The sequence below is a fragment of the Temnothorax nylanderi genome, unplaced genomic scaffold, assembly GCF_030848795.1.
Source record: "Temnothorax nylanderi isolate EJ_2023f unplaced genomic scaffold, tnyl_v1.0 TNYL_tig0270_pilon, whole genome shotgun sequence".
In the NCBI taxonomy this organism is placed as follows: domain Eukaryota; kingdom Metazoa; phylum Arthropoda; class Insecta; order Hymenoptera; family Formicidae; genus Temnothorax; species Temnothorax nylanderi.
In genome coordinates this window covers 54,375-63,731 of record NW_027249332.1, presented here as the reverse complement: position 1 = coordinate 63,731, position 9,357 = coordinate 54,375, and the positions used below count along the sequence as shown (strand labels likewise).

At 35.6% G+C, this 9,357-nt stretch overlaps 1 non-coding gene across 1 annotated transcript; it reads right to left on the bottom strand.

Annotated features, from left to right (window-relative positions):
• Positions 1-7,738: 7,738 nt before the first annotated feature.
• Positions 7,739-7,933, bottom strand: LOC139780301 (U2 spliceosomal RNA). Its single transcript, XR_011720200.1, has one exon. It is a non-coding gene; the product is annotated as a U2 spliceosomal RNA (small nuclear RNA).
• Positions 7,934-9,357: the final 1,424 nt, after the last annotated feature.

Here is a 9,357-nt window from a genome sequence, read left to right as displayed (position 1 = left end):
TCTACATATGTCATAACCAGCGCAAATATATAATTTTTCAAAAATCATCTTAAGAAACAAATTCAGTTTAAAAAGAGTAATAAAATTTTGAATTGGATATATGGTATAATATTTCTTAATGTCTCGTGTGGTGCAAGTGTGGTGAAAAAGGGAACTTGTCTTTTTAAGTATACTGTTGAAACAACACGCATAAGTTAAAATCAGCTTTAAGTATTACCTTTATAAAAAGTAAAGTTAAAGTATATTTATAAGTATTACGTTTGTTAAAAGTAAATTTAAAGTATATTTGCGACTTGCTTATAAAGTTTTTATTGAGGTTAATAACTTAAAGAAAACTTTACGTTCGGCTGTCAGTATACTATTAGTCTACTATTATACTATTAGTATACTATTATTACGGCTAGTATACTTTATAATACTTTAAAATACTTTAAGTAACTTTAAAGAACTTTAAGTAAATTTTCCTAAGGGTAGGTAACGTAATTTTGTGAATTATTTTGTTAGGGAGAAATAAAGCTACTATTATTTAGAATTTTTGGATTTACAACATACATTGCGCGTGTACTTGGTACCTTTTTTTTACCTTTTTTTGAAAAAGGTAATTTTGTAACTGATATCATGCATTTTGTAGTGATAAGCAGGTATGGCAAAAAATTTACATTTTTTATTTTTTAATTATTCACAAATTAGCAATAACAACAAACTAAATTTTTATTGAATTAGCAAATTAGTAATTAGTCACAAAAATTAATTATATAAAAATTAATATTAGGCTAAAGTGAATTACCCATTACTTAAAAGATTGGTAGTTTGTCAGAGAAAAATTTCTATAGTTACGTGAAAACTAGTATTCAGGCGAAAATAAAATAATTTTTTTTGCAAATTGGTAATTAGTAGAAATAAATTCTTTATTATTAAAATAATTAATAGCTTGTCAAAAATATATATTACTATAATTTGAACATTAATAATAATTAGTGAAAAATAATTATTAATTTTTTAAATAATGAATAATTAGTCTCAGGTAACTTATTTATTTTAAAAATTATTAATTTGTTTTAATATAAATAATTTAATTATTGCAGTTAAACGTGGTTAAAAAAATAATTATGTTAACCCTTAAATGCCAACCGGGGTCCAGCGGACCCCAGACCCTTTAGAATGATATATTTTCAAATGTTCCCTCCAAAAATGGAGCTCATATTTATTTATTTATTATTTATTATTTTTTTGATTTTGGAGCCAATATTTTAACTGTTGGCGATCTTAATTTTTTATACTATGTTGAAATTGAAATTTTAACAATATAAGCATTTTATTCTCTTTTCTAAGCCTTGAACAACATTGAAAATAATTTTCATAACTAAATATCAAAAAATCAATAAGTAAGGAGACATTTTTCATGCTGGGGTCTTTTAGACCCCATGTGTCATTTACGAGATTTTTGAGAGGTGTGGCATTTAAGGGTTAATGTTATATATATATATATATATATATCCCTTAAAGGACATACTACCTGTTTGAGACATAAAGTACACACTGGGTCATTTTGACCCAGCGCTACTTTGCGTAATTACCACAAACGGGGGATCGATTCTTTTTGGCTGAAATTAAAAGGGTGCATTCTTGCAACACTCAAAATGAATGTGAGATTGTTTGTGAAGGGTTATTAATAAAGCTTTATGGTTCAAAAATTCAAAATATGGTTTATAAACCAAAAAATTATTTTTTACGAAATATTCAATAACTTTTTAAATTTTCAATATTTTTACGTGAAAATTTAACTGCATACTCTCTGGATTATATACTTTAAGGTAAAAATACGCGCGAAAGCTAACATTTCAAAAAAGGACCCGTGATTTTCGGAACGTTTGACGCGGACGGCAGCCAGACACAGCCGGACGCCTGCTGACTTACAGCGACTGTACCGCCATCTAGAGAGAGGTTAAAACTACCAAGAGGTGGCGCGACAGATCCCGATTTCAGCGTTTCAATGGTAGATAATGCGACACAATTTTTTTACTGGGTCATTTTGACCCAGGGTTCCTTTAAGGGATATATGCACACACACACACACACACACACACACACATTTACTATAACAATAAATGTGTTATTAATTTTTTATTGTTTTCTGAAATATTTATTTATTTACTCGGTTTTATTAATGAAATAGATAAAATTGAAAGGTAAGTTAATATTACTTGTATATTATTGTTATGTTATACATTTTTATATTAGAAATTATTTTTATATTATTAACCCCAAACAAGATTTCGAGCGATAGAGTGGTCTTTCTCTATCGCACGGAGAAAAGAGCATACGCACTCTCTTTCACTCGGCAACTGCTTCACGCACAACTGCTATGCTGCGTCCTCCTCTATTGCATAGAATAGTAGGGGAGACCGGGGCTAAACCGCCAGTTTTTTTTGGTGCCGATTTTTAACAACAAAATAAATAATTTTAGTTAAATGTGGTATACCACTGTAAAGAGTGAACCTTTAGCTACAAAATTTATATAGGAAATTTTTATCTATGTTGCTTTGTTTAACCGGTATAGAGCAAAAACGACAACGGTGGAAAAATTGAAATCTAAAAAATGCCGGGGTTGAACCGCCACCCCCCCGGGATAAATCAGTTTCAGGTTTGATCGCCCATGAAATATTAGATATCTACACTGGATTCGTGTTCAGCATGCATTACTCTTTATAATCAGCATGCATTTATAATCACGTACCTCGAGATTTGGAGAGCAAATATTATTGCAGATATTACAAAATTTCCACGCGCAGAAAATTTCACTTTTCACCACGAAAACACGTTTGCCTCCGTAAAAATCATAACACGGCAGGTAACCTGCCGAAACTCCGTTGGTCACATGGGTACCATAAGCAGCGTTTACAATGTTAATAGCGAGTTCGCACAATATACAGGTTCCGAGATATTTAATTTGGCGGTTCAACCCCGTTGGCGGTTTAGCCCCGGTCTCCCCTACGTTCAGCGCTTCTCTGTCGCACCCCGCTCGCTTTCTCAAATATTCGGACTTTAAAGTGCGGCAACCGCAAGTCTTGATCGATTTTGCTTAGGCAACCTAATACCACTGTGTTTGCAATAAAATTATCTTTATTTTAATATATAGTTTAATTAAAGAATAAAGATGAGTGTAAGTTGGTAATACCAACTCACCTGTTTATACTGGCAACCCAGTAATAGGGAGCAGTAAAAGATAGGCAACCTAACTTTTCCTTTCTACTTATGCTTTGTACTTTCAATTGGTACTGAATTTTTTGAGAATATAAATGAGTGTAGAAATAAAAAAAATTAATTAAATTATTTTTAATTAAGAGTAGCCTTGAGCTGATTTAATTAGGCAACCCATCCGCGATTTGTTTGTTTATTCATTATGTTTGATAAAAAATAGGGGAGACCGGGGCTAAACAGTCTGGTTTTTTTCGGTGCCGATTTTTATCAACAAAATAAATAATTTCAGTTAAATGTGGTATACCACTGTAAAGAGTGAACCTTTAGCTACAAAATTTATTAAGGAAATTTTTATCTACGTCGCTTTGTTTAACCGGTATAGAGCAAAAACGACAACGGTGGAAAAATTGAAATCTCAAAAATGCCGGGGCTAATCGGTCCCCCCCCCGGGGCTAATCGGTCACACTGCATTTTCAATACATATACGTACATCTAATCCTGAAAAATGATAGGATACATTTGAATAATTGTTTTTTAAGAGAAAAATATAAAAATTTATTTAAAATTTTTATGCGAAACATTATTAAAAAATAATTATTTTACCTATTCCATAAAACAATTTAGGCACGTGAATACAGAGGTTAACCAAATCGTAAACTCCCCAACGGCACGTCACATTGTCAACGCGGGCAACCACGGGGAACACGCGTGACGGCGTTCCCCGGTGCCATAGGATCAGCGCGGACCCTCGAGCAACATAACCAAGCCGCGTTTCTCGCGGGGGAGCGATAAATAGCGACAGGGGGGTTGGAAAAGCTCGCGGTGGAGCGCGACCATTTTACTGACTCGACGGCGTCCTCGCGCCGATTCCTCGACGCGCCGACGACGACGACGACGACGGCCACGACCACCACGACGACGACGGCCACGACCACCACGACGACTACGGCCACGACCACCACGACGACGACGACGACGACGACGACGACGACGACGACGACGACGACGACGACGACGACGACGACGACGACGACGACGATGACCACCACCGACACCACCACCACTACAACGGCGGCGACAATGACGCCGAGACGATGCGGCGAACGCTGGACGATGCGGTCGCACGCGCGACTGTCACTGACACAAGGACCAACAACGACAATTTACCGCGGTCGGGAGTCGGGACGATCTACCGCGCGCGCGGCATGTCAACTCTCGCACGGAAATCGCGGGATCTCAGAGCCGTGCCGTGCCTCGCCGTACCTCGCCGACGTGCCGTGAGCGCGAGCGATCTCGAAAACAACGGCCCGCCATCTTTTCGGTCGGCCAAAACACCCGTTTTGCGACGATACGTGCGTACCATTTCCCTCTTACACAAACTGACGCACGTGCAAGGGAAGACAGAATCACGCTCGAGGGAAACCTAACCTGAAATCGCCGTGAGCTGAAGTCGTGCGCCCGACGCGCCACAGTGATGAGATTAGCCCGATTAGCCCCGGGTGCTTGTAGACTGATTAGCCCCAAACACAAGTTTCAGGTTTGATCGCCCATGAAATATTAGACATCAACGATAATGAAAAAACTACACTGGATTCGTGTTCAGCATGCATTACTCTTTATAATCACGTACTTCGAGATTTGGAGAGCAAATATTATTGCAGATATTACAAAATTTCCACGCGCAGAAAATTTCACTTTCACCTTCCGAAAACACGTTTGCCCTCGTAAAAATCATAACACGGCAGGTAACCTGCCGAAACTCCGTTGGTCACATGGGTACCATAAGCAGCGTTTACAGTGTTAATAGCGAGTTCGCACAATATACAGGTTTCGAGATATTTGATTAGACGTATTTACCCCGTAGACTTTTTAGCCCCGGTCTCCCCTACCTTTTATTAGGAAAACAGATGGGTGAAGGTCGATTTAGGTCGGGATCTTAGACTATACCGTGTCTCTTGATATGATCTTCGTGACTGGCGTACTGATACGTTGGAAACATCCAAACATCCAGCTTGCGATGAAAAATGTAAAACGCGCCTTTCTCGCAATAATCGCGTTTATTCTCATCGGTGGTTCTTAGTAAAAGAGCATATTTTCTGTAATATACATGAATATGCCCGTTCAGTGATTTCTTACTTTTTGGGTATTTAATTATAATAACGTATTATAATATTTTAGGTAATATTTCACGTGTGTGAAGTTGGCCCCGCACTTTTCGAATTCTGTATTTTTAATAATTGTGCTACATTGTGCTACGTTTGTGCTGTATTTTGCCGCAAACCGCAACTCTGTAACTCAAAGCGTACTCGAGAAAATTAAAAAAAACAAAATTTTTGATAGCCCCGCACTTATCGAATTTTCAGTTTTTTTTTATTGTGCCGTATTGTGCTGCATTTGTGCTGACTTGTGCCGCAAACGCGAGATTGATAACTTCGATAACAATTAAGAAACAAAAATAAAAACAAAATTATACTAGCCCCGCACTTTTCCCGAAATAAACCCATTTTTTTTTGTTGAAAGGTAGTAATTTGTGCCACGTTGTGCCGTTGGAATAAACTCGATATCTCTTTTCATTTGGCAGATAAAAAATATTAAATCTCAAAAACAAAATAACAAATAATTATTTTTACAACGCATTTACCGAACTTCTGTAAGCTGTCCTGAGTTTCGCTAGATGAGTACAACAAAGAAATGGCCGGAGATGCATAGAAAGTTGTAGGGGATGAAAATAATGGGCTAAGGGAGGGATGGAAATGGGGGTGAGAAAAAACTTTACATTTTTAAATTTTGTAAAATTGTGCCGGGTTGTGCTCGGTGAGTACAATAACTTTTCCTAATGACAAAATGTCCGCAAATCGTTAGTTTTCGCAGCACAACCATCTAGAGAAAGCAGTTTTTAGGAATTACAATTTTTAACAGTTGTATTGTAAAATCCATAAAATGTGACCTGACGACATTTTGTCATTAGGAAAAGTTATTGTACTCGCCTAGCACAATCCGGCACAATTTTAAAAAACTTGAAAATGTAAAAATTTTTTCTCACCACCAACCCCTTTGGCTCATTATTTTCAACCCCTGCAACTTTCGATTCTTTTTTAGCCGTTTTCTTGTTGTGCCCGTCTAGCACAACTCAGCACAAGTCGCAAAATTTCATTCCCTGTCACGGTTCAAAAGTTGTAGCGGTTTGAAAATTGTAATTCCTAAAAACTGCTTTCTTTAGATTTTTAGATGGTTGTGCTGCGAAAACTAACGATTTGCGGACATTTTGTCATTATGATAAGTTATTGTACTCGTCTAGCACAATCCAGCACAATTTTAAAAAACTTGAAAATGTGAAATTTTCTTCTCACCCCCATCCCCTTTGGCTCATTATTTTCAACCCCTGCAACTTTCGATTCTTTTTTAGCCGTTTTCTTGTTGTGCCCGTCTAGCACAACTCAGCACAAGTCGCAAAATTTCATTCCCTGTCACGGTTCAAAAGTTGTAGCGGTTTGAAAATTGTAATTCCTAAAAACTGCTTTCTTTAGATTTTTAGATGGTTGTGCTGCGAAAACTAACGATTTGCGGACATTTTGTCATTATGATAAGTTATTGTACTCGTCTAGCACAATCCAGCACAATTTTAAAAAACTTGAAAATGTGAAATTTTCTTCTCACCCCCATCCCCTTTGGCTTATTATTTTTAACCCCTGCAACTTTCGATTTTTTTCTAGCCGTTTTCTTGTTGTGCTCGACTAGCACAATTCAGCACAAGTCGCAAAATTTCATTCCCTGTCACGGTTCAAAAGTTATAGCGGTTTGAAAATTGTAATTCCTAAAAACTGCTTTCTTTAGAACTTTAGATACTTGTGCTGCGTAAACTAACGATTTGCGGACATTTTGTCATTAGGAAAAGTTATTGTACTCACCGAGCACAACCCGGCACAATTTTACAAAATTTAAAAATGTAAAGTTTTTTTCTCACCCCTATTTCCTCCCCTCCCTTAGCCCATTATTTTCAACCCCTACAACTTTCTATGCATCTCCGGCCATTTCTTTGTTGTACTCATCTAGCGAAATTCAGCACAGCTTACAGAAGTTCGGTAAATGCGTTGTAAAAATAATTATTTGTTATTTTGTTTTTGAGATTTAATATTTTTTATCTGCCAAATGAAAAGAGATATCGAGTTTATTCCAACGGCACAACGTGGCACAAATTACTACCTTTCAACAAAAAAAATGGGTTTATTTCGGGAAAAGTGCGGGATTAGTATAATTTTGTTTTTATTTTTTTTCTTAATTGTTATCGAAATTATCAATCTCGCGTTTGCGGCACAAGTCAGCACAAATGCAACACAATACGGCACAATAAAAAAAAACTGAAAATTCGAAAAGTGCGGGGCTATCAAAAATTTTGTTTTTTTTAATTTTCTCGAGTACGCTTTGAGTTACAGAGTTGCGGTTTGCGGCTCAATACAGCACAAATGTAGCACAATGTAGCACAATTATTAAAAATACAGAATTCAAACACACGTTAATATTTCTTATTTTTGAAATGATTTATTAGGCTAATCCCAAAATTACTGCAATATCGGGTTGACCTGCGGCAAGGTCGGAGCAAGCCCCATACACTCGCCTTGGTTCAAAAATCAGATTAATATTCTGAGTCCCCTATGGGGACTGTATCAGATATTAAGCTGATAAGAACAGATACTACACATTTGATCTTAGCTCATAAGAGCCGAGAAGCGATACTAGAAGAATATTTTTTACGCCTTATATACAGTTCTGTGTCGAATTTTACTTACGAGAAAGACACGCCGCGTAGCGGTAAGCTAAGGAAGCACAGGAAGCATTCGGTTTCGATTGTCCCCCAACAGAGGCTCTAATTTCTCCTTTCTCAATATATCTGAGTTGAGAGCTTGTGTGTGTGGGATCATCGCCGAGAAAAGTTTCGTGAGAAAGGGAGGCACCAATTGGAAAGTTATATTTACTGCGGAAATAAATGCGAAGGCAGACAAAAAAAAATGGATCGAAGAAAATCTCACAGACACCGATTTACGTTTCCCATTTTTCAACAATAATAACAACAACATAAATAACAACAATTGAAAAGTCGTCAAAAAATCAAAAAGATTTTAATCTCTAAATAAAGTTTAATTATTTAATGAATGTACATATTTTACGCATTTAATAAGAGGAATTTAATCGAAATAATTACATACAGAGGGTTTATAAAAGTTAATAGTTATTGATAGTGTCAACCATGTACAAAATGCCGATATTACATATTGTTCAAATAAAAGATAAGCAATATAATAGACTACGAAAACACATCACAATAAGAGTGATAAATATTTCATAAATTTTATTTATTAAATGTTTACAACATAAAAAATGTTTGAAGAACTTACTTCGTTTTTTTTGTTTATTACTTACGCCAGGTTTTTATGCTTTATTATGGTTTGAAGTTCGTCTTATGCGACTTAGAATTTGCGTGAAATCACAATAGAATTGTGTGTATATAATTTAATGTACCTATATATAAATTTATACAAAATTATCTTTTCAAAAAGGTAAAAAAATTACGCCAAGTACACGAGCTCCTTGGCCGGTATTCATAGTCTGATCTTATTTTAAGACCGTCTCAAGTAATGTTTTAAGTTGCTAATACGGTCATTTGATTGGCTGGACGAAGTCTTAAGACTGCCTTTGACCAGACTTAAGACGATCTTAAATATAAGATCCGACTATGAATACTGGCCCTTGTATCTCTAATTATTTTCTGTGCAAAAGCCTATTTTATTATCCTACAAAAAACGAACTTTACAAAGGCGGAAAAGATTTAATATAAAAAACGCCAATAACTCATAATCCCGTAAAATAAGAAACCTTACAAAGGTGAAAAGAAGACATGCCAAGTACATAAAACAAATATGCAAAAAATATATACAAAAAAATATCTAGCAGTATGTAATAGTTGTTTAAAAGAATTGAATTATTCAAAGATAAATGGTTCTAAAATAGATATGAAATTAATACAATTATAACTAAGTATTTTAATACTAAAAAGAGACCTAAAAAAAGCTTAGCTGTAAAAAACTTACTTCAAAAATATACTGCTAATTAATGGGTAAAACTTCAGTGTACTTAAGTATAAGAATTATATAATGCATC